The 26,290-nt window shown below is 39.8% G+C and overlaps 2 protein-coding genes across 18 annotated transcripts in view; one reads left to right on the forward strand and one right to left on the reverse strand.

Annotated features, from left to right (window-relative positions):
* The window catches only part of LOC132363090 (olfactory receptor 7D4-like), a 90,633-nt gene that overhangs the window by 61,198 nt on the left and 3,145 nt on the right, over positions 1-26,290 (forward strand). For 2 of the 17 annotated variants that reach the window (XM_059918493.1, XM_059918497.1), the window contains exons 6-8: positions 18,472-18,892; positions 20,337-20,424; positions 24,364-24,478. The gene's annotated coding sequence lies outside the window, so the exon portion shown is untranslated. The other 15 variants (XM_059918491.1, XM_059918495.1, XM_059918489.1 and 12 more) reach the window with 15 other exon arrangements.
* The window catches only part of LOC132363092 (olfactory receptor 7D4-like), a 70,487-nt gene that overhangs the window by 9,188 nt on the left and 35,009 nt on the right, over positions 1-26,290 (reverse strand). The gene's annotated exons all lie outside the window — the stretch shown is intronic.

The raw sequence follows: 26,290 nt of genomic DNA on the forward strand, positions 1-26,290 counted from the left end.
GCTTTGCCCAGCTCCAGTTGGACAGCATCTTCCCACACGCCCATGCCAAGTACCTTCTGCTTCTTGCCCTGAAGCTTCTCTGATACCACACTATGGGATATCTGAGGGAATCTGCTGTGTATTCAGAAGTGTGCAACTCAGAAATATAGGGATGCTAATCTCTCTTGGACCACCTCTGGCTCATAGAAAGCATGGGCTGATGTCTCTTCATCTACTGAGTGGAAAGTTCTGAGACACATATCATGATGTACCTCAGAAGGGTTTGGTGGGATTTAGCACTAGCCATCAATAACGGAATCAAAATTTAAAAAAAAGAAAGGGGGGAAATAAAGGTTAAATACAGGACTGAACGGAGGAGATAGACCATCTCATGGACTGTCAGCCTTATCAATATGTAAGGATCATTCTAAGGGCTCCAGGAAGTTGAGGACAAGCAGGTAGAAAAGCCCTTGAGGAGCATCCTGAGCGGTGAGTACGCACCCCAGTCCTCTTCTTCTAACCTCTAATCCTGGCGCTCGGCCTTGCACCGCCTCCCACACCACTTCCGGTTGTGGACCCCGCCCTCTGGCCGTAGCCCCGCCCACAGGCCTAGGTCCAGCCTCAACTTTGTCCGCTGGGCCTGTTTATGCGCCAGGCCCCGACCCCGAATCGACCCCAGGCCCCTCTACCGCAACGTGGGGAGAAGCAACAAGCTTCCTCCTGCAATGGTTGAACTTGGCTGACAGCCCCAACCTCAGAGCCCCGCCCCGCCACGACCGAGGTAGGAAGCGGAAGTGCGTCACTGGTGCGCGGCAGTCTTCTGTCCCGCGGTTGCGCGCCTCGAGGAGGGAGTCGCTTTGGTCGTCGTGCGTTGCAGCGTGTCCTTGGTGAGGCCCGCGTTAAGGGAGTGCTCTGGGATGTACGGAGCGCATTAAAGGACAGGTTTGGCTCGGGCTTTCAGAGCGGTCTCCTTAGGCAGACCTGGCCCCTTCTCTCACGTTCGCCCGGACCTGAGCCCCCGCCTTCAGCGAGGTCGTAGGTGCGGCAAGGGACGTCTACGGGTTTTGTCTTGCACGTGCTTCCCTGTTCGGAAGCCTGTGACTTTAGTCCATGAGGACATGAATATCCGCTGTTCCAGCCGGGTTGCTCAGGCCCCTGCGCCTTCTGGTTGTCATGAAGGTAGTGATCCTGCCGTGTTCGTGTGCGTATGAGGGTGTCCACTTGAAAATGCAAGAGTTGTGAGTTGAGTTTATTGAGTGTGTTAGTGAGGACTGTTGCCCAGGAGTCAGCCTCTGAGATGGCTCTGAGAAATGGTTCTGGAGAGGTAAGGGGGGATGTTAGTATATATGTGGTTTTGGAGAAGGGTATGTATAATTGTCCATGAAAAATTAATCAGTCGATCTAAGAAAGAATTGGAAAATATTATTCAAGCCAAATTTGAGGATTATAACCCCGGAAGAGCATCTCAGAACGGTCTAAGCAGTGTTTCGCCTTTTAGAAGTCAAGACTCAGTTTATATAAGTTTTTTGAGACAAAGGGCTTTGCATTAAATGACTTTTTTCCCCGCCGCGCCTCGCAGCATGCAGGATCTTAGTTCCCAGGGATGGAACCCACGTTCCCTGCGCTTGAAGCGCAGAGTCTTAATCACTGGAGCGCCAGGTAAGTCCCTCAATGGTGCATTATTGACAGTTTACATAATCCAGATTGAAGCGCCATCGTGGTGGGTCATGTGACCCTTTACAAGCTTAAGAAAGGTTGTTACCTTTTAAATTGTCTTGATGCTAGGAGAATGTTGCTGTTTATTGTTGAGCAGGTATTCCTGTGGATGGGGGAGGTTTGGTCAATGCATAATGTGGGTACACAATACACAGTGGGGGGAGAGGGGAGGCCAAAGGGCATAGAAGAGTTTTTTATGGCTAAATTTTCCTTGTCTTGCCATAAATAAGGATTTTATTTCACATAATCAAGCATCGTGGTGCAAGGTTCCTGCTAGTCAGGAGGAACAGATACTTTAGTTAATGATTTTAGTGTGTTTCTAAGTATAGGAGAATGCAAGAATTGGGGTTCATAAAATTTTCTTCTGAAAATATCTAACTATCTGAAGGCATGATCTGCCAGTTTTCCCAGAGCACAGAGTGCCTCATTCAGAACACATCTGAATTCCTTTCAGGATGTGCGAAGGTCAGCCACTGTGGTGGCACTGAGTCAATCTTAGTAGAACCAGATGGTGAGCAACATTCTTTGGCTGGCAAGGGAAATTGGCTCACAGGGCCTCCTCTTTTCTATTTTTGTTTTTTAATTTTATTTGTTTATTTATATATTTCTTTATGGCTGCGTTGGGTCTTCCTTGCTGCACACGGGCTTTCTCTAGTTGCAGTGAGTGGGGGCTACTCTTTTCTTATGCAAAGAAAAGAAAAGTGCCTCCCCTTATGCAAAGTTTCATTTGAGAATTTGTTTTCATCTTTGCATGTTCTTTATTTTTGAACAGTACATACAGGTAGAAAGATGAGATGCTTTCTTGGGTATCCATGGTGTGCTAATTTCTGTATATTAATATAAGTGTATGTAGACCACAAGTCTTTCACCTAAAGAAAAGCAAGGATCTTAGCTATCTTGTCATCTGAACTTAGGTCGGTACACGCGCACAGTTAAAACCGGGTCCTCAGGAGAATAAGATGGGAGGATTTATGACACTGGTTCTAGAATAATTGAGATTACCATTAACAGGATGTTTGGAGTACATGTGTCCCCACTGCAGTTTTTTTTTTTTCCCATAAATTCTTTAGGCTAAAGAAAATCTGAACATCTAGCACAATGAATGTTCACTATAGTAGATTCACTTTTTTTTTTTGGCTGCGTTGTGTCTTCTTTGCTGCGTGTGGGCTTTCTCTAGTTGTGGCGAGTGGGGGCTTTTCTTCCTTGAGGTGCGCGGCCTTCTCATTGCGGTGCACAGGCTTTAGGCATGCGGGCTTCAGTAGTTGTGGCGCGTGGGCTCAGTTATTCCGCGGCATGTGGGATCTTCCCAGACCAGGGCTCGAAACCGTGTCCCCTGCATTGGCCGGCAGATTCTTAACCCCTGTGCCACTAGGGAAGTCCCAGATTCACTTATTTTTATTTAGCATTTTGCATGTTTGCTCTCTCAAATAAATAAATGCATTGTATAGTGAACTGTTTGAAAGTCAGTAAGTTGAAAATAAATTGCATACATTATACTTGAGCTTTAAATATTTGGTAATGCATCTTTTTTAAAATTATTTTTTAATTCCATCACTATATTTATTTATTTAATTTATTTTTGGCTGCGTTGGGTCTTCGTTGCTGTGCATGGGCTTTCTTTAGTTGCTGCGAGTGGGGGCTACTCTTCGTCGTGGTGCACGGGCTTCTCATTGCGGTGGCTTCTCTTGTTGTGGAGCACGGGCTCTAGGCGCGCAGGCTTCAGTAGTTGTGGCACGTGGGCTCAGTAGTTGTGGTGTACGGGCTTAGTTACTCCGTGGCATGTGGGATCTTCCCGGACCAGGGCTCGAACCTGTGTCCCCTGCATTAGCAGGCGGATTCTTAACCACTGTGCCACCAGGGAAGTCCTGGTAATGCGTCTTTTAAAGATAGGAATATTGTCCTAGTAAAGCCACAATACTATTTTGCCCACGAAAAATTAAAGATAATAACGTCATCTATTGTCTACTCTGTGTAAAAACTAAACTTTTCCGTGTTGTTCCAAAATATTATTTTGGTTGATTTTGGATCTAAGACCCAGTCAAAGTTTATATGTTGTGACTGTTTTTGTCTTTTAGTCTTTTTTATACTAGATCAGTTCATATTGTTTGTCCAATGTATTGACTTTCTGAAGAGTCACACCCAGTCTTTTAGAAAGTCACACATTTTGACAGTTCACATTTTATTTTCAGGCTGTGTTTAAATGTTTCCTCCATGTCATGTATCAATACTTCCTGTGAAATGGCAATTGGATCCAGAGCAGAGGTTCGCAAACCTTTTGTCTGAAAAGGTCCAGATAGGTGTGGAATTACTCAGCTTTGCCTTTGTACTGGGTGAGCTGCCATGGGCATAGCTGTGTTCCAGAGAAACTTTATTTACAAAAACAGGCCTGTGACCAAAGGGTGCCAACTCCCGGTGTAGAGGCTTCAAGATAAGTTCAGGATATGTTGAGGGTGATGTGTCCATCAAATTGCATTCTGTCAGGAAGATATAAATGTATGCCATCCTTTGATTTGTGATGCTAAGTTTCATTACTTGCTGAAGGTAGTGATCACTAGAGCAGTCTGTTTTAAATATAGAGTTTTCTGTTTGAGGAAGAAATATTGTGGGATGATACATTGATGCACAGAATATCTTGTTCCTCAGCAACCTTTCTAACAATTGGCTTAGCATCTGTTAATAACTTGCAGTGAGTAAACTTGTGTATATCTTGTTTCACATTTGTAGGGGTGTATTTTCAGGGTGAGCTTCTCAGGTTATTTTTGTAGGTCAAAGGGAAAATATACTTTTGCTGGGTATTATAAATTCCCTTCCATAGGTCTTTTGCCATTTTTCCGTTGCTGATCAACTTTAAAAAGCATGACTAGAATTTACTACGGAGAAACATAAGGAAAATTTTTTGCTTTTAACCTCTAGGCGTTTGTTTTCAAAAAGAATATCCTATCCATTTTCATCTTGAGTAAAAATAACATAAATACTTTTCCAGAAGTACAGTGTTTTGGTTTCTATTATATTGTGCCCAGATATTTTGTGTGAGCCTGATTTGATTTTTATGTTGTAATTCTGTTTTTATGTTCCACTTTTTGTGCGTACTGTACTGGAACATTTTTATGGGGAATGGCAAATTGTCTGGCCGTCCACAAATGGTCATTGAATTCCTGTGTGCCAGGGACAGGAAAACAATGGCCATCAAAAGAGACATAGTACTGCCACCATGGGGCTTACTATGTCTATCTAGGAATTCAGATTGAAAATGAAGACTGGCAGTTTTGTAATATGGACATAGAGTGTCTTACCAGGAGGTGGTACTATGTAGTGGGAGGGACTGATATTTAAATTGTGAAATAAAGCATGAGTAGGATTTACCTAGTCAGGTCATTGAACTAGGGTGAGGATTTGCAGATTGTGGAGAAAATTACAGGTGACGATCACTTCATGAGCAAGATACTACATAGTTGGGAGCTGATTGTTTTTATTTTTTAAACTGAGAAAGAGGTTTGGCAGAAGAAGAAGGGAGAGTGGGGGGAGTTAGAGTGGAGAACAGGGACAGGACCGGGAATGAGGTACTCTGGACAATATTCAAAGGCCAAGGAAACTTCTGAAACATTTTAAGCAGGAAAGTGATTTGACATCATTTACAACTGAAATAGAACCCAATAACTCCTACTTTGGGAAAGGACTTTTGGAAAGATGAGAGTGAAGGCATGGAGACAAGATAGAATCTTATGTTGCGTAAGTTTTAAAACACAATCATGGTAATACAGATGTCACAGTTGTTACGGAAAGAAAATGATGAAGTAATTTGAGAGTTTTGTAGAAAGAGAAAGTAAAAGAATCTGGGCATTTCCTTCATCTGTTTATTTCCTAGAGGATATACCCCCCAATTAATGCATTCTTGATTAGCACTTAGTGAAAACATTCAACCCAGGGCTGTTCTTAGGGAACTTGTAAACTATTAGAAGAGGCAACCATCTATCCAAGAAAATAAATGTATCATTAAAATGTATTAGGGTTCTGGAGCTAAAGTAGAGGACCATATTATTTTCTCTGTCTTTATGTGGGAGTAGTTGAAGATTAAGAAAAGAGTGATATTTAAGTCATAAAAAGACAAGGCGTAGGAGTTATGCATGTTGGACGTGAGGGGAGTAGGAGGTAGGGAAAGTGTTCTGTATTTGGTTGATTACATTTCTAGGGTGACAGAGGGGAGTGCATGAAGGGTTACTCCCAGATTTGACAGTGGAGGCATTTTACTTGATTGGGAAAAATGCTGAGGGAGGAATCTAATCTTCAATGTAGAACTGACAGGAAAAACAAGTAGTATCTTTTTAAATGCTGTGAATCAAGAGAAAATATGAATGTGTTTTAATTTTATGAACAACAAATTCATTCAACAGTTTAATCAGAATCAGTGGCTGAGCACTGAAAAATAACTTCTCCATGAAAATTCACTTTGTTATTATAATCTGAGCAAATGCTTATCTACATAAACATATGGTGGTTTTGAGATACCTTTTCCTACTCAAAGGAGGCCTCCGATTCCCTAAAGGTTCATCCAGAGTAACCAGTCCTGTTTGACTCCTTATAGACACTGATGTATTAGGGGACTAGGATCACTCCAGAGGTAAATGATGAGAAGATTCCCCTGGCAATGTGGGTTGCCACAAAGCACTGAAGTGTCCATGTGATGTGGCAATTTCCTTATTACTTTGTGTATTTGCCACTTCTTGGTCCCAGTGAAGTAGCTGTGACATAGTGAAGTAATTGATGAAGGTTCTGAAGATAAAGTTGGTGAGGATGTGCATATACTGTTGGTTGGGGAGTTCATTGGAAAACAATTTAAAATTTGCACATATGCCTGCACATGTGTATCAAGATAAAAGTAAAAACTTTTCATTCCAGTGTTATCTGAAAGAATCCTAAGTTGGAAACAATTCAAACGTAGATTAACAGCAGAATGGACAAATTGTGGTATGCTTATACCATTGGAAAACTCTGAAGCAAATGGAAGGAATATATAAATCAAAGGTAGATGCTACAGTGTGGATAAACTTCACAAACATAATGTTGAGTGAAAGAAGCCAGACATAAAAGAGAGCATGGCCCTAATAGGGACATGAAAAGATGCTCAACATCGCTAATTATTAGAGAAATGCAGATCAAAACTACAATGAGGTACCACCTCAAACAAGCCAGAATGGCCATCATTAAAAAGTCTACAAATAACAAATGCTGAAGAGGATATGGAGAAAAGGGAACCCTCCTACACTGTTGGTGGGAGTGTAAATTGGTGCAGCCACTATGGAAAACAGTGTGGAGCTTCCTCAAAAAACTAAAAATAGAGTTACTGTGTGATCTGGCATTCCCAGTCCTGGACATATATCTGGACAAAACTATAATTTGAAAAGATACATGCACCCCCTCTGTTCATAGTAACACTATTTACAATAGCCAAGACATGGAAACAACCTAAATGTCCATTGACAGATGAATGGTTAAATAAGATGTGATATACATATATATCTATATCTATATATAGATAGATATAGATATCTATATATATTTATATTTATATGATGGAATATATATATATCTCTTTTACTCAGCCATAAAAAAGAATGAAACAGTGCCATTTGCAACAACATGGATAGACCTACAGATTATCATACGAAGTGAAATAAGTCGGAAAGACAGATACCATATGATGTAACTTATATGTGGAATCTATAATATGACACAAAATTTATTTATGAAACAGAAAGAGACTCACAGACATAGAGAACAGACTTGTGGTTACCAAGAGGGAGAGTGGGTAGGGGAGGGATGGATTGGGAGTTTGGGATTAGCAGATGCAAACTATTATATATAGAACAGATAAACAACAAGGTCCTACTGCATAGCACAGGGAACTATATTCAATATCCTGTAATAAACCATAGTGGAAAAGAAAAAGAGCATGGCCCTTTGATGCAGACCTCATTAGGGAAGGTGTATGTATTAGTTATCCATTGCTGCCTAACATGTTAAAACAAATTTTGAGCCTTAAAACAACACACATTTATTATCTCACAGTTTCTTTGGGTCAGGAGTACAGATATAACTTAGGCAGGTACTCTTCTCAGGATATCTCTCCACACTGCAGTGAAAGCATTTGTTGAGTTGCTTTTTCATCATGCTTAATTAGGGAAACTTAACGAGAGCTTAACCAGGGAAGATACTTGTTCTACAGTCACTTGGGTAACTTGAAAAATTCATTTCCTTACAGCTGTAGAACAGCTTGCTGGTGCCAGCTTGAGGCTACCTTTGACTCCTAGAGACCACAAAAAGTTTCTACACACATGGTCACATGCTTCATTAAGCCAGCTATCAGAGGGTCTGAACTCAGAGAGGGCCTGGAGCCTCTGTAGAATTCTAGGCTTGTGCCTGGTGAAGTCAGCCCTCTAATATAATTCCTGTATTGGTGACTGAAATCAGCCTTATTAAATGTAGGTCACCACTGAGTCCAAATTTCAGTCATTCAACAAAGCAAGCTGTTAGAACCATCTCCAAGTCCATGAGCTAATATATTAAGTCCAGACTAGCAAGCACACCATGTCAGTCAGTTGGCTTGTTTAGATTATATTCCAATCTTCTTGGCCTAACAACCTTAGAATCCATTCCTACACATGTTCCCTGGTCTCTTCTGATACATATCTGCTGAGTGGATTTCTTTTGTATGTAAGCGATTTTCTCCTGGCTTATGGTGCATACCTGTCCATTTGGATTCTGCACTAGTTGTGAGTCCAGAGACAACAGCAGGTAATTGTGGTGGGTCTTGAGAATGAGCATTCCTTCCAAGGTATCTGCTCCAAGTGAGATTATCAAGCAGAGGAAGGCGAGTCTCCTCAGAAACCTAAGGACTAGCTACTTCCCTGATAAGGGAGGCTCAGAGTTTCTTGGGGGGTCAGGATTGTGAGTTTCATCTGGGTCCATGTAGATGTCCCCGTGCCAAGTTTCCTGTCTCATTCTTCTCTGATCAGTACCCTCATTTTCACATGAAAAAGTATGTGAGACTGACTTTAACCGTGTTGAAAAATTGAACTTTACATATGATTTTTAGCAATATCTTTCCTGTGTTACCACACGAAAAGAGTTTTTAACCTGTCATGGAATCTCTCTGGTCTCAGAATTTGACTTGACCTCCAAGGTAGCAGATCTGACCTTGTCATTTTCTGGGCAGCTATACTCAAAAGAATCCATCACTCATCACATCCATTATAATCATCGTTATTGTTGTACCATTAAGTGTAGCATTCGCCTAGTCTCCCAAGGCGAATACCGTAATCACCATAGGGGATAGCTTGACCATTGTAATTCTGTGAATGCCTTTTCCATTGGTAAGGTGCTGAGCTCTATGCCCGAGTCCGAAGGCTTCACCAAACATAATCCCAAATCTTATCTTTACTGCTTTGTCTCCAGGGATCACTGTACTCAATTCTGTATGAGTCTGCATGAAATTAGGAGGCAGAAATCACACTTAAGCTGGAGAATTGTGATATAAAGATGTAAAGAGAATTCTAATGCATATCCTAGAGTTCATGGAGAGTACCTAGGGAAGGCCCAAACTTGTAGGGGGGTTCTCTCCCGAAGACTGGACTTCAGACCTTGCTGGAGAAGGGGGTGTGGCAGCCTGTTAGATGGTGAAGAAGTTTTCTAGGTTGCCAGGGCTAGAAGTAGTCAGCAGTCACTGGGCAAGGAGGAAGCATCCCTCTGGGCTGCAGAAGAGCCATGACTGTGGGAAGGTGTAGAGAGGGAATTGGGGTGCCACTGCCAGTGCAGGACCTAGAGCACTAAGTGTCCACGCAAGGAGGCTGTGGGAAACAAATTAAAGGTGTGCAGATAAGCTGAGGCTGGTGTGAGTGCTCAGAAGAAGATGGTGTTCCTCCCACCCTTACATTCTTTCTTTCTTTTCTTTCTGTTTTTGTTTTTTTGGCCACACTGTGGCTTGCAGGATCTTAATTCCCAGACCAGGGATTGAACCCTGGCTTCAGCAGTGAAAGCATGGAGTCCTAACCACTGGACCGCCAGGGAACACCCCACACATACATTCTTAGAGTAATTAAATACATTTCTGAAGACTGAAATATATGTTGTGTTATGTACAGTTATTTAGCTATAATGTAGATGTACTTGAAGAGTGATGTGAAGGATCTCTGGTGTTTTTCAATCACCAATCACTGACTTCATTGGGCCTGACTCTGTGCTATTCTTTGTACTGGTAGACGCTGACATCCAAAACAGACAGTGTTACCTGTGATGTGCAAAAACCAAAAAACAGACAAAAACTCTCCAAGCAAAAGCTGATCTTAATGTTAGACAACACTGTGAAAAAGCATTGCTGCAAATACTGAGGTCATCGTATAAAAGATTCTGTTTCTCCAAAAATTAAAAAATAAAATGTATATCCCCTCAATAATATTGTTGCAAATATCTCAAACACTGAATGACAGGAGTAGAAGTAGACAAATCTGCAGTTCTAGTGCGAGATTTTAATATATTTCACACATATTTTTCATTAAACAGGAAAATCAGCTAGTATATACATTTGAAAATAATGTGGAAACTGCTTAATACACACATATTGCATTGTGTATCTAGTACCTGAGTGAAATCAGAAAGTGCTTGTCTGGGAGTGAGTGTGAAGGAATGGACTGGAAGGGGCAAGAAAGCTTTTCAGGGAGATAACTGTTCAGTATCTTGAATAGAAAGGTGATCACATATGTATATGCAGTTGTTAAAACTCATCCACTAAATACTTAATATCTGTGTATTTGATTAGACATTAATTATATCCAATTAAAATATACCTAAAGTGCAACATTCTATTAGAAGCCACCTGACTAAAGACATTTTGGGCTCATTCAGACCAAGGATCTGTAGTTTGAGACCCCTAGTAGTAAGTATATTTATACTAAGAATCTAAACACATATTTTTTTATGACCATTATGTTTTGAGTTTTAGTCTTCTCAACTGAAGAATAAGTACTGTGGAGTTAGTGAGGGCGAATTTGTTTCACTGATATTTATATGTGTGGAACTTTCATTGTTTGTCATCATTTGAATACCATTTTGTACATTAGCATTTGGTCTGTTGGTCTTTGTTTGATATATTAAAGGTTACTGATATTTAACAAAAGAAATTAACCCTAAATACAAAATGTTAGAAGAGAAAGGAATACGAAGGACGTCTGTGGAAGAAATGAATAAACATAAAAGTGAATTGGTAGAAAATGGAACTGATAAATAATATGAAAAGGCAGTTGTTTGAAAAGATTCATAAAATAGACAGATGTTGAACAATGTATGACAGGGCAGCAGACCTATTTGTTTCCAACTGAGACTTATGGGGGCTTCTCAGTTCTTTCATGTATTCTGAATTCTTTTGTAAAAGCTTTGAAATTCTTTTTTTTTTTTTGAGTCAGATGTGGAAGAACCAATGATTATTTTCCTTTTGTTTCATTATTTTGCCTAGGAATCAGCAGAATATATGTGCTTTCTCTCTCTCTGTGTGTGTGTATGTGTGTGTGTGTTATTTTCTTACCTGCTTGTTTTCCCATATCACTGATGTCTTTTTCTTTCTTTCTTTCTTTATGGCTGCATTGGGTCTTTGTTGCGTTGCACGGGCTTCTCATTGTGGCTTCTCTTGTTGCTGAGCATGGGCTCTGGGTGCGCGGGCTTCAGTAGTTGTGGTGCATGGGCTTAGTTGCTCCGCGGCATGCGGAATCTTCCCAGACCAGGGCTTGAACCTGTGTCCCCTGCATTGGCAGGCAGATTCTTAACCACTGCGCCAACAGGGAAGTCCTCACTGATGTCTTGATACATCAGTTATTATTGTCTGTATTCTCCAGTAGGAATGTTGAATCATAATGCCTAGACATTTTCTTTGTACAGTACTATTTATAACTTCCTAATTATTTACTAAAAGAATAAAGGAATAATAAGCCTGTCAAAAGATCCCAAAAGGAGGTCCAAAGCTTCATACTTCTCCAGCGTCTATTAAGGGAAGCTTAAGTGTGTTGACTGAATAAAATATTTCATTTTTCAGGGCTTCCCTGGCAGTCCAGTGGTTAAGACTCTGCACTTCCAATGCAGGTGGCACGAGTTTGATCCCTGGTTGGGGAACTGAGATCCCACATGCTGTGTGGTGCAGCCAAAAAATAAAAACACTTCATTTTTTTCTCTTCATATAGGCAACAGCAGCCTACACCCTTGCTGTCCAATACATATATAGTGTGTAAGGGTGAGGCGTAAATTAGGTGCTTGGGATTAACATACACACACTACTATATATATAAAATAGATAACCAACCAGGGCCTACAGTAGAGCACAGGGAACTCTACTCAATACTCTGTAATAACCTATATGGGAAAAGAATCTGAAAAAGAATGAATATATGTATATATATAACTGAATCACTTTGCTGTACACCTGAAACTAACACAACATTGTGAATACTTCAATAAAATTAAAATAATAATTAAAAAACCAAATATAGTGTATAGATTATACAGTGAAAATATTTTCAGTACCAACAATGACAAATGAAAAAAAGTTAGCTCATTTATAAGAATATATTTTATTTTACCCCATATATCCTAAAATATTACTTAAACATGTAATCTACTAAAAATGAGATATTTTACATTACTTTCTTCATTTAAAGTGTCCAAAATTCACTGCACCATAAATTTTTATCAGCTATACTTGATTAGTGTGTATTTATTTATATATATGTTTTGGCCATGCCACGTGGCATGCGGGATCTTATTTCCCCAACCAGGGATGGAACCCGTGACCCCTGCAGTGGAAGTGTGGAGTCTCAACCACTCAACCGCCAGGGGAGTCCCTTGATTAGTGTTTAGATCATACAAAATTTACAGTTGAAAGAGTAGATTCAAATACTGAAGTTGTTCCAAATATATAAGGGACTTATAAACTCCTTGTGAGACATCTGGTACGTGATGGTTGTCAGTAAATGGCAGTTGATGTTACTGATACTCTTGTTATAGAGCACACTGTTTTAGTAGCTTTCATATATGTCATCTACACAGGAAGAACTAATTTATCATGTTGGATGATTGATAATTAATATTTGTTGATTTATGATTGATATGAAGCAGGGCTCCAGATAATGATATCTCCAGGGGGATGGAGATGGCCCTATCCACTTATATTCTTAAGCTGCCCTGAAATGATCTTGGTTCAGGAAAAGAGTGTTTATGCAAATTTCACCTTCAGCTTTGTAGGATGACAGCCTATCATGTGTCCCATGATAAGTCCTCGTTAATGCTTTTTTTTCCCAGAGACTCAGCTTTAGGTTCTGCCTTTACAATGCAGATTTCTTTGGTCTGGGCTGGAGTGGTCATGCTGCTTGTTGATCTAGGAGGAACTGAAATGGGCCAGAGAATGCTGTTCTCTAAGACAGCTTCCTGATCTGTATGCATTAGGTAGAGTTGCTGCATGTGTAATCCTATGCATGTATTTTATTGCCTTGATAAGTGAAGAGTCACATTACTCAGGGCTTATGTTTCCTAACCTGTGAAATGAACCCATTATTCTTTGCCAGGTGGGTAACATGGCACACCATTTACCTCTCTGGCTCCAGGTGAGACAGGACTACTCTGTTATTTCATGGCAGTAATGTGTATTTGTGAGTTTTTTTGGTTTTCGTTTTTATTTTATTATTTTATTATTATTATTTTTTATTTTGGCCGTGTTGGGTCTTCGTTGCTGTGCGAGGGCTTTCTCTAGTTGCTGCAAGTGGGGGCTACTCTTCGTTGCGGTGTGCGGGCTTCTTATATGTGGTGGCTCCTCTTGTTGCGGAGCGTGGGCTCTAGGTGCGAGGGCTTCAGTAGTTGCAGCACACAGGCTCAGTAGTTGTGGCACGCAGGCCCTAAAGCGTGCAGGCTTCAGTAGTTGCGGCATGTGGGCTTAGTAGTTGTGGCATGCGGGCTCTAGGGCATGCTGGCTTCAGTAGCTGTGGTGTGTGGGCTCAGGAGTTGTGGCTCACAGGCTTAGTTGCTCCGTGGCATGTGGGATCTTCCCAGACTAAGGATCGAACCCGTGTCCCCTGCATTGGCAGGCAGATTCTTAACCACCGCACCTCAAGGGAAGTCCCAGCTTTTGGTTTTTAGTGTGTGTTTATCCCAAAGTTGCAATGTTGATTTTATTTTTTACTTTTTAATTTTTTGTTGATGTATAGTTGATTTACAATAGTATATTTGTTTTAGGTATACAACATAATGATTCAATATTTTAATAGATTATACTCCATTTAAAGTTGTTACAAAATATTGGCTGTATTCCCTGTGCTGTACAGTATATCCTTGTAGCTTATTTATTTTATACATAGTATTTATAGTTTGTACCTCTTAGTCCCCTACCCTGATCTTACTGGCCCCTCTTCCCCTTCCCCACTGATAGCCACTAGTTTGTTCTCTATACCTCTGAGTCTGTTATTATATTCATTTGTTTCCTTCATTTTTTAGATTTCACATATAAGTGATAACATGTAGTATTTGTCTTTGTCTGACGTGTTTCATTAAGCATAATACCCTCCAGGTCTATCCATGCTATTATTGCACATGGCAAAATTTGATTCTTTTTTATGGCTGAATATTTCATTTTGTGAATCTTCTTTATCCATTCATATGTTGATGGACACTTAGGTTGCTTCTATATCTTGGCTACTGTAAATAATGTTGCTGTGAACATTGGGGTGCATGTATCTTTTCAAATTATTGTTTTCATTTCCTTTGGATCTATACCCAAAGGAGTGGAATTGCTGGACCATATTGTAGTTTCTTGAGGAATCTCCATACTGTTTTCCATAGTGGCTGTACCAATTTACATTCCCACCAACAGAATATGAGAGTTCCCTTTTTTTCACATCCTCGCCATATTTGTTATTTATGGTCTTTTTGATGATAGCCATACTGACTGGTGTGAGGTGATATCTCATTGTAGTTTTGATTTGCATTCCTCTGATGATAAGTGATGTTGAGTATCTTTTCGTGTGCCTGTTGGCCATCTGTATGTGTTCTTTGGGAAAATGTCTTTTCAGGTCTTCTGTTCATTTTTTAATAGGATTGGTTTTTTGATCTTGAGTTGTATGAGCTGTTTATATATTTTATATATTAACCTATTATTGGTCATATCATTTGAAAATATTTTCTCCCATTCAGTAGATTGTTTTTACATTTTGTCGATGGTTTATTTTGCTGTACAAAAGCTTTTAAGTTTAATTAAAGCCCATTAGTTTATTTCTGCTGTGGTTTCCTTTGCTTTAGGAGAAAGATCCAAAAACATAGTGCTGTGATTTATGTCAAAGAGTGTTCTGCCTGTTTTCTTCTAGGATTTTATGGTTTCCGGTCTTACATTTAGGTCTTTAATTCATTTTGAGTTTTTTTTAATACATGGTGTGAGAAAATGTTCTAATTTCATTCTTTTACATGAGCTGTCTAATTTTCTCAGCACCATTTATTGAAGAGACTGTCTTTTCTCCGTTGTGTATTCTTGCCTCCTTTGTTGTAGATTAATTGACTATAAATGTGTGGGTTAATTTCTGGGCTCTCTATTCTGTTCCATTGTTCTATGTGTCTGTTTTTGTGCCAGTACTGTACTGTTTTGATTACTGTAGCTTTGTAGTATAGTCTGAAGTCAAGGAATGTGGTACCTCCAGCTTTGTTCTTTTTTCTCAAGATTTTTTTGGGTATTCAGGGTCTTTTCTGGTTCCACATAAACTTTAGGATTATTTGTTCTAGTTGTGTGTTGTGAGTATTTTGCTGGGGATTGCATTAAATCTGTAGTTGCTTTGGGTCGTATGGACATTTTAACAGCATTAATTCTTCCAATCAATGGACATGGACTATATTTCCACTTCTTTGTAATATCATCTTCTATTTCCTTCAGTGTTTTATAGTTTTCAGAGTATAGGTCTTTTTTGGTTAAGTTTATTCCTAGTAATTTAATTCTTTCTGATATGTTTTTAAATGGGATTGTTCTCTTGCATTCTCTTTCTGATAGTTCATTATTACCATATAGAAAAGCAACAGATTTCTGTGTATTAATTTTGTATGCTGCCACTTTACTGAATTCATTTATTAGTTCTAATAGTTTTTCTTAAATTAATTTTTATTAGAGTATGGTTGCTTTACAATGTTGTGTTAGCCTCCACTGCACAACAAAGTGAATCAGCCATACATTCTAATAGTTTTTTGATGGAGACTTTAGGGTTTTTTTATATATATAGTACCGTGTCATCTGTAAATAGTGACAGTTTTGCTTCTTCCTTTCCAATTTGGATGCCTTTTATTTCTTTTTCTCGTCTGATACTGGTGGCTAGGACTTCCCATACTGTGTTAAATAGAAGTGGTAGGAGTGGGCATCTTTGTCTTACTTCTGATTTTAGACAAAAACCTTTCAGCATTCCATTGAGTATGTTAGCTGTGGGCTTGTCATAAATGGCCTTCATTATACTGAAATATGTTCCCTCTATATCAGCTTTGATGAGAGTCTTTATCATGAATAGATGTTGAATTTCATCAGATGTTTTTTCTTTGTTTACTGAAATGATTGTGTGATTTTTATTCCTTTTGTTAATGTGTATCACATTGCTTGATTTTCAGATGTCGAACCATACTTGCATCCCTGGAATAAATCCCACTTGATCATTGTGAATGATCCTTTTTACAGATTGTTGAATTCTGTTTGCTAATATTTTGTTGAGTATTTCTGCATCTATATTCATCAGGGATATTGGCCTGTAGTTTAGTTTTTTTATACTGCCTTTTTCTAGTTTTGGCATCAGGGTAATGGTCTCATAGAAAGAATTTGGGAGTGTTTCCACCTCTTCAATTTTTTGGAATAGTTTGAGAATAGGTATTAAGGGACTGCCCTGGTGGTCCGGTGGTTAAGACTCCATGCTTCCAATGCAGGGGCATGGGTTCAATCCCTGGTTGGGGAATTGAGATCCCTCATGCAGCATGGCATAGCCAAAAAAAAAAAAAAGGTCTTTAAGTCTTCTTTATACGGTTGGTAGAATTCCCCTGTTAAGATGTCTGGCCTGGACTTTTGGTTTTTGGGAGTTTTTGATTCAATTTCAAGACTAGTAATCAGTCTGTTTAGATTATCTATTTATTCCTGATGCACTTTTGGAAGGTTGTATGATTCTAGGAATGTATTTCTTCTAGGTTGTCCAGTTTGTTGGCATATAACGGTTCATAGTATTCTCTTATTTTCATAGTACTCTCTTATGATTATTTGTATCTCTGTGATATTAGTTGTAATTTCTCCTCTTTCATTTTTTTTATGAGATTATTTTAATCTATTTTTTAATTAATTGATTTTATTTTTGGCTGTGTTGGGTCTCTGTTGCTGCATGCGGGCTTTCTCTGGTTGCTGCGAGTGGGAGCTACTCCGTTGTGGTGTGTGGGCTTCTCATTGCGGTGGCTTCTCTTGTTGTAGAGCACGGGCTCTAGGTATGTGGGCTTCAGTAGTTGTGGCACGCAGGCTCAGTAGTTGTGGCTCATGGGCTCTAGAGTGCAGGCTCAGTAGTTGTGGCGCAGGGGCTTAGTTGCTTCGTGACATGTGGTATCTTCCCGGACCAGGGCTCTAACCTGTGTCCCCTGCATTGGCAGGCAGATTCTTAACCACTGCGCCACCAGAGAAGTCTGTCTTTCATTTCTTATTTTGTTTATTTGGGTCCTCTTTTTTCTTCATGAGCCGGACTAAAGCCTTATCAACATTATTTATCTTTTCAAAAGACCTGCTCTTGGTTTCACTGATCTTTTCTATTTTTGGGGGGGGTGTCATCTGTTTTATTTATTTCATCTCTGATGTTTATTATTTCCTTCCTTCTGCTTCCTTTTTAAAGTTTAATTTAATTAATTTATTTTTTATTTTTGGCTGCGTTGGGTCTTTGTTGAATGGATGGCAGATCTAAAAACACCCCAAAAATGTTTTCCAACAATGTGGAGAATTTTAGTTTTACACAGTGTAGGTACTAGATGATATTATTTTTAATTTTCTTGGGTGTTATAACTGTATTGTGATTTTTAGTAAGACAATGTCTTTAACGTTAGCAGATGCAGATCAAGTATTTAAAGATCAAAAATCAAGTCTCTGTTTTCAACTTACTCAAATAGTTCACCATAAATTTATTTATCTGGGGAGAGAACATGCAAAATGTTAAAAATGGGTGAATCTACTGTCATGGGGATTCACTCTACTATTTTTTGTTTGGTTAGTTTAAGATTTTTTGAAAGAAAAATGTGGGAGGTGGGGTGTGAGGGAAACAGTCCAAACATCCTGTTAATGGCAAATTCAATTAATCTAGTGTTAGTGTAATAAATCTTCTATCCTTTCTTCTTGGGGGACTGTTTTGAAGCTTGGTGGGGATGTATAAGTCTCAGAAGACCAGATGACGAAAACCAAGTATTCTTGCCTTTCGTCAGAAGAAAGACTTGTGGTCTACGCACGTTTTTACTTACATATAGATATAAGTATGCCCAGGACACTCAAGTATCTTCTCTTTCTACCGAAAGTGTCAAAAGTAAATAAAGGGCAAAGCTCAATTCTCAGATGAAACCTTCTTTTGCATATAAAAGGTAATAAAGGACCCCTTGAACCATCTTTCCAGCAGTGCTCACCAGAATACGGGGGAATCGCCAGATCCATGAGGACATGAGGGCACGGAGCCGGAGTCAACGTGACTCCAACAGCAGAAATTCTTTTCCTTACAGAGAAAAATGAACAAACTTGGCTCTGAAGACTTCTGAACAGAGGTAGAGAATGGGTGGAAAGACCTGGTGGACACTCTCTGGATGCATCTCCCAACTTGGTTCAGCTGATCACAGGAGTGATCTCTAGGTCACAGCTGGACCTGGAGGACCTGCGGCCCCAGCACACGCGAGCAGAGCGGGCCAGGCCGCCCCCAGGAGGCCCCTGAAGCCTCCTCGGACAAACTCGTCCTTGGACACCCTCATCCAGCCCAGGACCCTCTCGTTCACGCGGGCCTCACCAAGCCGGGATGGGACTGACCCCCACGAAAGTGGAATCTCTCTGGGAGACGCAGACTCGGTGCTGGAAAGACAGACTGAACCGCTTGTGTCACTTCCATTCCCTGCCTCGGAGAGGAGGGGCAGGGCTTCGGGCATCAGCCAGGTTAGACCACTTCACACAAGTTGTACATAGTTCCCTCCGGAGTGGATGCGGATGGGCCTTTGGCTCGGCTAAGCACGGCAGCTGGGGACAGGATCAGGCCAAAGGGACGAGGTAGAGGCTAGAAACAGGCTTGTAGCCAGGGCTACGAAGACCCTGCCCACACCCAGGGGTGGGGCTGCGGGACCAGGCCCAGGGCGGGGTTTAGAGGCTGGAAGGGCAAGACTGGGGTTGAGGGTCTACCCCATAGGATGCTTTCCCACCACCTGTCCAGTTTCCTAGACCCTTTATAGGGATTCTCCAATATTGAAAAGCCTGCTCATCCTTGAAGTGGTGGTCCATTCAGTCAATTCTGTTTTTAGGCCTTTGTTTCCCCTGATTGCTTTTTATTTATATGGACACCATGCTAAAGTCTAATAGTGGATTCCTTTGCGATTTCAATGTACAGATATATTCTGTAAATTTGAAAAATTGTTTTCTCTTCAGATACATACTTCTGAGTTTGTTTTTCATATCTAACAAGACAGGCTAGGACTTCCCCTACTATGTTAAAATAGCGCTGATACCAGACATTTTTCACCTGCTCAGGAATGGTACTAAAGTTTCTCTGATAATCTTGTTTATTGTGTCAGTGAGTGGCCTTTGAGAGTTAATAAAAATTTAAAAAATCCTCATTTACTAACACATTTTATGAGGCGTGTTCCCATACATTATTAAGAGTGTTTACATCTATCAAATGGTTATTCTGCTACATTAAATTTTCATCTTTTGCTGTAAAATTTTTTATGTAACTAAAGAATTCTTCAGTTACATAAAAAAATTTTTTTAAAAATAATTTCTGGCTTTTCTACCTTGCTTTAAAAAGTCTCCTCAAATTCTTGATCATGTACAAATTTCCTAAATTTCTTCTGAAATGTACTGCTTTAAAAACATTTAAATATATAATTTTCATGGAATGTATTTTTCTCTGTGGACTGGGGTAGATCCAATATATTTTCCTCCAGAAATACGAAAAAAATTTTTAGTACCACTTATTGAAGAACTGTCTTTGCCTGCCTGATTTGAAATCCCTAGTTTATTAAACAACAAATTCTTACATATATACCTGAATCAAGTCCCAGATTATTCTGTGCCAGTAAGATATTTACTAATGCCAATATCACTATATTTCCTTTTGATGACAATAATTTAAGTTTTAATACTAGCAGTAAAAATATAATGGTAGCTAATGTTTTTGCATGTTATTGTTCTAGGTGTTTCATACATTAAAATTCTTAAATGTAACTACTCAATGATATGGGCACTATCATAATTTTCTCTTTTGTTTTGGGGAACAGCTTTATTGAAATATTCCTATACCATACAGTTCACCCATGTACAACTGTTTATCAGGTTTTCTTATGTTTTATTTCTTTCCTTTTTTTTTTTTTTTTTTTGTCATGCCAAGAGGCATGTGGGATCTTAGTTCCCCAACCAAGGATCGAACCCCTGCCCACTGCATTGGAAGCAAAGAATCTTAACCACTGGACCACCAGGTAAGTCCCTGTTTTTATGTCTATTAATCTGTTCCTTATATTTCTTTCATGTTCATGTATTTGGTGTGTTTTAACCCTACGTAAAGGTCAACTTTTCTGGGTTTAAAATAAATTGCAGTCTTTAATAAATCAAAATCATAACACCAGCCTAACTAGTAATCTAAAAACTGGTATTTAATGATGACAGACATGGAAAGTTCCACTCTTCATTATGCATGAACCAAATTCACTCTCACAATAACACCACAGATGAGAAGCCTGAAACCTGTAATCATGGCATAAGTCTATGTTGTCTGACATTAGGATCTGTTTTCTTGTGTGTGTGTGTGTTTGTTTTTGCTGCGGCATGTGGGATCTTAGTTCCCCAACCAGGGATCGAACCCGTGCCACCTGCAATGGAAGTGCAGAGCCTTAACCACTGGACCATCAGGGAAGCCCCAGGATCTGCTTTCTTATGGAGAGTTTTTGCATGTCATGGGCAGCACTATATATATATATATATTTTTTGGAGTATAATTGTTTTACAATGTTGTGTTAGTTTCTGCTATACAACAACTTGAATCAGTTATATATACACATATATCCCCTCCCTCTTGAGCCTCTCTCCCCCCATGCCTCCCACACCTCCAGGTCATCACAGATCACCAAGCTGAGCTCCCTGTGCTATATATAGCAGCTTCCCACTAGCCATCTGTTTTACACATTGTAGTGTATATATGTCAATGCTACTCTCTCAATTTGTCCCACCCTCTCCTTCCCACCCTGTGTCCACAAGTCCGTTCTCTACATGTGCGTTTCTATTCCTGCCCTGCAAATAGGTTCATCAGTACCATTTTTCTTTTTTTTTCTTTTTTTAAAAATTAATTAATTTATTTTTGGCTGCATTGGGTCTTTATTGCCGCGCACCGGCTTTCTCTAGTTGCGGCGAGTGGGGGCTACTCTTCATTGCAATGCGCAGGCTTCTTATTGCAGTGGCTTCTCTTGTTGCAGAGCATGGGCTCTAGGTGTGCGGGCTTCAGTAGTTGTGGCTCACAGGCTGTAGAGTGCAGGCTCAGTAGTTGTGGCGCACCGGCTTAGTTGCTCCACGGCATGTGGAATCTTTCCGGACCAGGGCTTGAACCCGTGTCCCCTGCATTATTTATTTATTTGGCTGCGCTGGGTCTTAGTTGCGGGATGTGGGATCTTTAGTTGTGGCATGTGGGATCTAGTTCCCTGACCAGGGATTGAACCCGGGCCCCCTGCATTGGAGTGTAGCATCTTAGCCACTGGACCACCAGGGAAGTCCCTAAAACAGACGTTTTAAACCAGCTAGCAAATGAAAACTCAGATTTTAAAAGGCTTAGATTTTAAAATTATTACTAAATTCAGACCCTGAACTGAGGGATGTATTGGGTAAAAAAATGAAAAGAAAAAAACCAAACCACTCAGCCAGCATTTCACAGAAGAAGAACTGAATAAACATCTAACACAAAATAGAATTTTAAAATGCACATATGCAGTATCAGTCCTGTAGGTTTCCTGAACAGGGAGGTTAGTAGCCTCACTAGTACAGCTGCCTCAGCCATTCAAAAACAGGAATGTCCCAATCCCCAGGGAATCACAGACCACCCATTATGTGTCAAGTGGCCAAGCAGTCAGGAGGGAGAAAAGGCAGGAGGAAGACAGCTGCCTGTGAGAGCGGCAGGTCTGGGTGAAGAGTGAAGAGAGGACCAGAGCTGCACTGACTGCAGGGACCCAGAAAGACCAGGGGACAAAGCCAATGGGGAACTCAAAGGATGGCACCGCCTGGGGCTGAGGGAGACAGCCAGCTCCAAAGTCGTCTGGGATAGAAAAGGCCAACAGGAAGCCTTCATGACCCAGGAAAGCTGGGGAACAGTCGCAGCCGTTTCCATCATCATTACTGTTATGTCCACAGTGGGCGATCATGCAGTCTCCACAGCTGTGTCCCCTTATGGTGGTGGCCAATCTTTACTTCACATTAGTGCATTAATTTCACTGTTTCTGACAAATGAACCTATTTGCAAAACAGAAATAGAATCACAGATGTGGAAAACAAACTTATGGTAAGAGAGGAAGGGGGGAGGGATAAATTGGGAGACTGGGATTGTCATATACACACTACGATGTACAAAATAGATAAGAAACTACTGTATAGCACAGGGAACTCTATTCAATACTCTGTAATGACCTATATGGGAACGGAATCTAAAAAAGAGTGGATATATGCATATGTATAACTGATTCACTTCACTGTACAGCAGAAACTAACACAACATTGTAAATCAACTAGACTCCAATAAAAATTAATTTTTAAAAAATTTCACTGTTTCTGATGATACCAAGCACCTCCCCACAGGGGTATTCAAGTCCCTGTCAGACTCTGACAGTGGCTCTGCCACTTCTCAGGAGGGACTTGGTTCTTTTTCCCACCTGGGCCTGTTTAGGCTCTTCTAACTGGACTGATTTCTGGGTCTCTGGGTCAGTGTGCTGCTGAGGAGTTGACAGTGGGCATTTATGTATTCACAAGTCTCAGTACACTTTGTGCAAGGGAACATAGATGCCCCTACTCCTCTATTTAGAGGTAATAAAAGGAGCCCTCCCTGATATCAACAAAGGCTTCCATGATTTGGTTCTTGTAGAAATTAAACATTCCTTAGGAGATACATTGTCACTTTTAAGTCAAACCAAAGAAAGAAGAATTTCTCCTTGGAGAATGTACGTTCTTCCCCCACTACTGCCTACATACACAGAACACTGGCTGAAATATTTCCATTTTCTTATCTTCGTACCTCAAGGGAGCTGAGTTGTTTAGAAAGGGTAAAGTCACTAGAACAATTTGTTTAATGAGAAGCCCTGAGAATTCAACCCTTAAGATGGTAATAATGTCCCCATTGCCCCTTCCCTGTAATTCTCTGATCCCAGCCTCAGTGAAAACCCAAATGGGTTTCCCTGGGACAAAACGCAGAGAAGAAAGCTTCAGTGACCGTGTCCCACTAAAGCCTGGTGGAGTAAGAAGGAAAAGAGGAGAGAGGGTGGGTACTGTGCTTTACCTCTAGAATAGTGAGACTGGGACAGTCCCATAGTTATTTAATCTATGACGGGGAAGTCTGTAGTTTGTGGGTACTTTAGTTTCTACTGAACCCAGTTCTGTTTCTTTCTCTCCTTTTTTTGGAATGTAGACCCTCTCTCCAATGAGTTATTTTCCAGAGATCCTCCACCTCTTCTCCAATCTTTCCCACAATTGTAGGCTCCTCTTAGATATCCTGTGTCCAATGATTTATTCATTAACTACTCACTGGAGATTTATTATGCACAGGTATTATCAATTTTGTTCCTCATGTGCTTGGATTTTTCTATTAGGTTCCCTTTTTCTGCTGGCAGATTTGACTTCATGATAGGACCTGATATCTCCCTATTGATGTTGTTGTTTCACCACAGTATCATCTAAGAACAGTGTAATTATTACTGACATTCGGTATTCAGGCTAATTTCACTTTGTTTTTACCATTCTCTTTAAATTGTTAAGAGAATATCCAGTGATTGAATTTGGAGTAGACTACCTTGTCCTCTTCATGAATTTAAAGCAATTATTTAGTGTTTTAATGTAGAATATCCTGTTGGCTGCAGTTTTAAAATACCTGTTTTTTATTGAGTTAAGACATTGTTCTAAGTTTCCTTATTTAGCGAGAGGCTCTGTCCTGGCTCTTAACCACAGTAATGGCTGTTACATTTTCTCAAATGTATTTTCTACTGTAATTATGGTTATGATTCCTCTTCACTAGCCTATTTTTGAGATGAATTATGACAGCAAACATCCTATAACTAACCAGATATCCATTCCTAGAGTAGGAATTACTTGTTCATGATATATTATTCTTTTAAAATGTATATGAATGCACTTTGTTTAATTTTACTATTCTATTTTGTGCCTCTCTTCAGGTATGATGAACTTGGAAGTTTCTTTCTTTGTGTTACAACGATGCTTTTGGTCTCAGTCTTTATTACATACCTAACATTTGCATGTGTTCAGCACCTACTATGTTCCAGGCACCATGTAAGTACCCGGAAAGACGATGAGCAAAAACGGTCACAACCTCTGTCTCACCTGCAAATAAACATAAAATTACCAACCTGAGAGGCACATCAAGAACAGTACAGGATGCTCGACTTGTGAGCCTTATACTCTGTCCTTCTGACCCTCACTCTGTTCTCCATGTCACTGGCCTCTCACATCCCTTCCATTACCAAGCTCACCAACCCCAAGGCAAACGGTGAATTCTGTTCTCTCAGCCCAAAATGCTTGCCCTTTCCTTATTTCCTCTGGTTAACAATTACCCATCCTTCCTCTCGTAGCTCAATATTCTCATTTCAGAGAGGCATTTTCTATACACCTTCCCAGACTAAATTGATGCCCAGTTATTTTTTTCTCTTAATTAAATGCATTCTTGGCAGCTCCTCACCTGAGCCTGCCCGCTTCCCCTCCTGCGAGTGTACTATCGCTTAATAAATCTTCACTTTGCTTATATAAAAGAATATTAATTGCATTCTCTAGGCATAATAATACTGAGCTTTTTCCTGTCATGGAGAATGTAAACATTTATATTCATCTTAAATTTGCCTTTTATCTTTTTAAGGATGATTTGTTTGATTTATTTTATAGACGCTTTGAATATTTTTAATCAAATCTGTCAGTCATTCCTTTTACAATTAACTGTGCTGATTTTTAATACAACACATTTCCACTCAGCATTATATATGAGCTCACACTCTCACATGGGCATTGCATTTTATTTTATGGTCTTGTGATTTTGTTTACCCCTCTTATGTGTGTAGTTCACATACTTTTCCCTCTTCTTGGAAGAATCCACCTGGCAGACGGTATCTGAGAGAGGGAGCCAAAGGGATCGTCATTAACTAGAAGTACTGCACTGCGGTCCAAAGAGCTAACAGAGCTGGTGTGTTTATAATGATCAGAATTCCATCTTTGTTGGCTGCCCCTGTTTAAGTGTAATAATGATCAATGATAGTCACACAAGACAGATTTATTGTTAAGAAGCTCACATTTATCAAGTGTCTGCTGTATGTCACAAGAACCACACTAGAAAAATTACATGCATCATCTCATTTAATTCACTCATCAGTCTTATAATGCAGGAAATATTTATAACTCCCATTGTAGAAGCAAGGCATCTGCGGCTAAGAGAGATTAAATAACTTTGTCAACATCACACAGACCTTGGTGGATCAAAATTCTACTCTAGGAATTCTAACTCAAGATCCCATTTTCTAAGTGACATCTCTGTATCATACTGTGGGAGAGTTACGTATCAAAAATAATTGTCATAAAAGTAATAGATTAGTAATAATAATAGCTATCAGTTACTGGGATCCTACTGTGCACAAAGGCATTTTTAATCTTCACAAAGAAGTTAACAGCAGTAACCATACTTTTAGAAATAAAAAATAAGGCACTTAAGACACTTGAGAGTTAAAGTATCCCAACAATAGGGAGCATCAGGTCATAGAACTGTTTGTCTGAGTTGAGAATCCATGTCTCAGTAACTATTACTGAGTTACTAGAGTGAAGGAAGTATGGAGAATAAAAAGAAAAGACATTAAATGTCTTCAGTCATTTTACAAGGGTCATGTCATCGATGAAATTGAATTATATCCATAGCTTCATACAGAATTATAACCAGTGAGTAAACAAGTTGTTTCTACTGTATAGTACAGGGAACTAAATTCAATATCCTGAGATCAATCATAATGGAAAAGAATATTTTAAAAAATTTATAGGGAATTCCCTGGTGGTCCAGTGGTTGGAACATCACAGTTTCACTGCTGTGGGCCCAGGTTCGATCCCTGA

Source organism: Balaenoptera ricei, chromosome 3 (genome assembly GCF_028023285.1).
Source record: "Balaenoptera ricei isolate mBalRic1 chromosome 3, mBalRic1.hap2, whole genome shotgun sequence".
Lineage (NCBI taxonomy): Eukaryota > Metazoa > Chordata > Mammalia > Artiodactyla > Balaenopteridae > Balaenoptera > Balaenoptera ricei.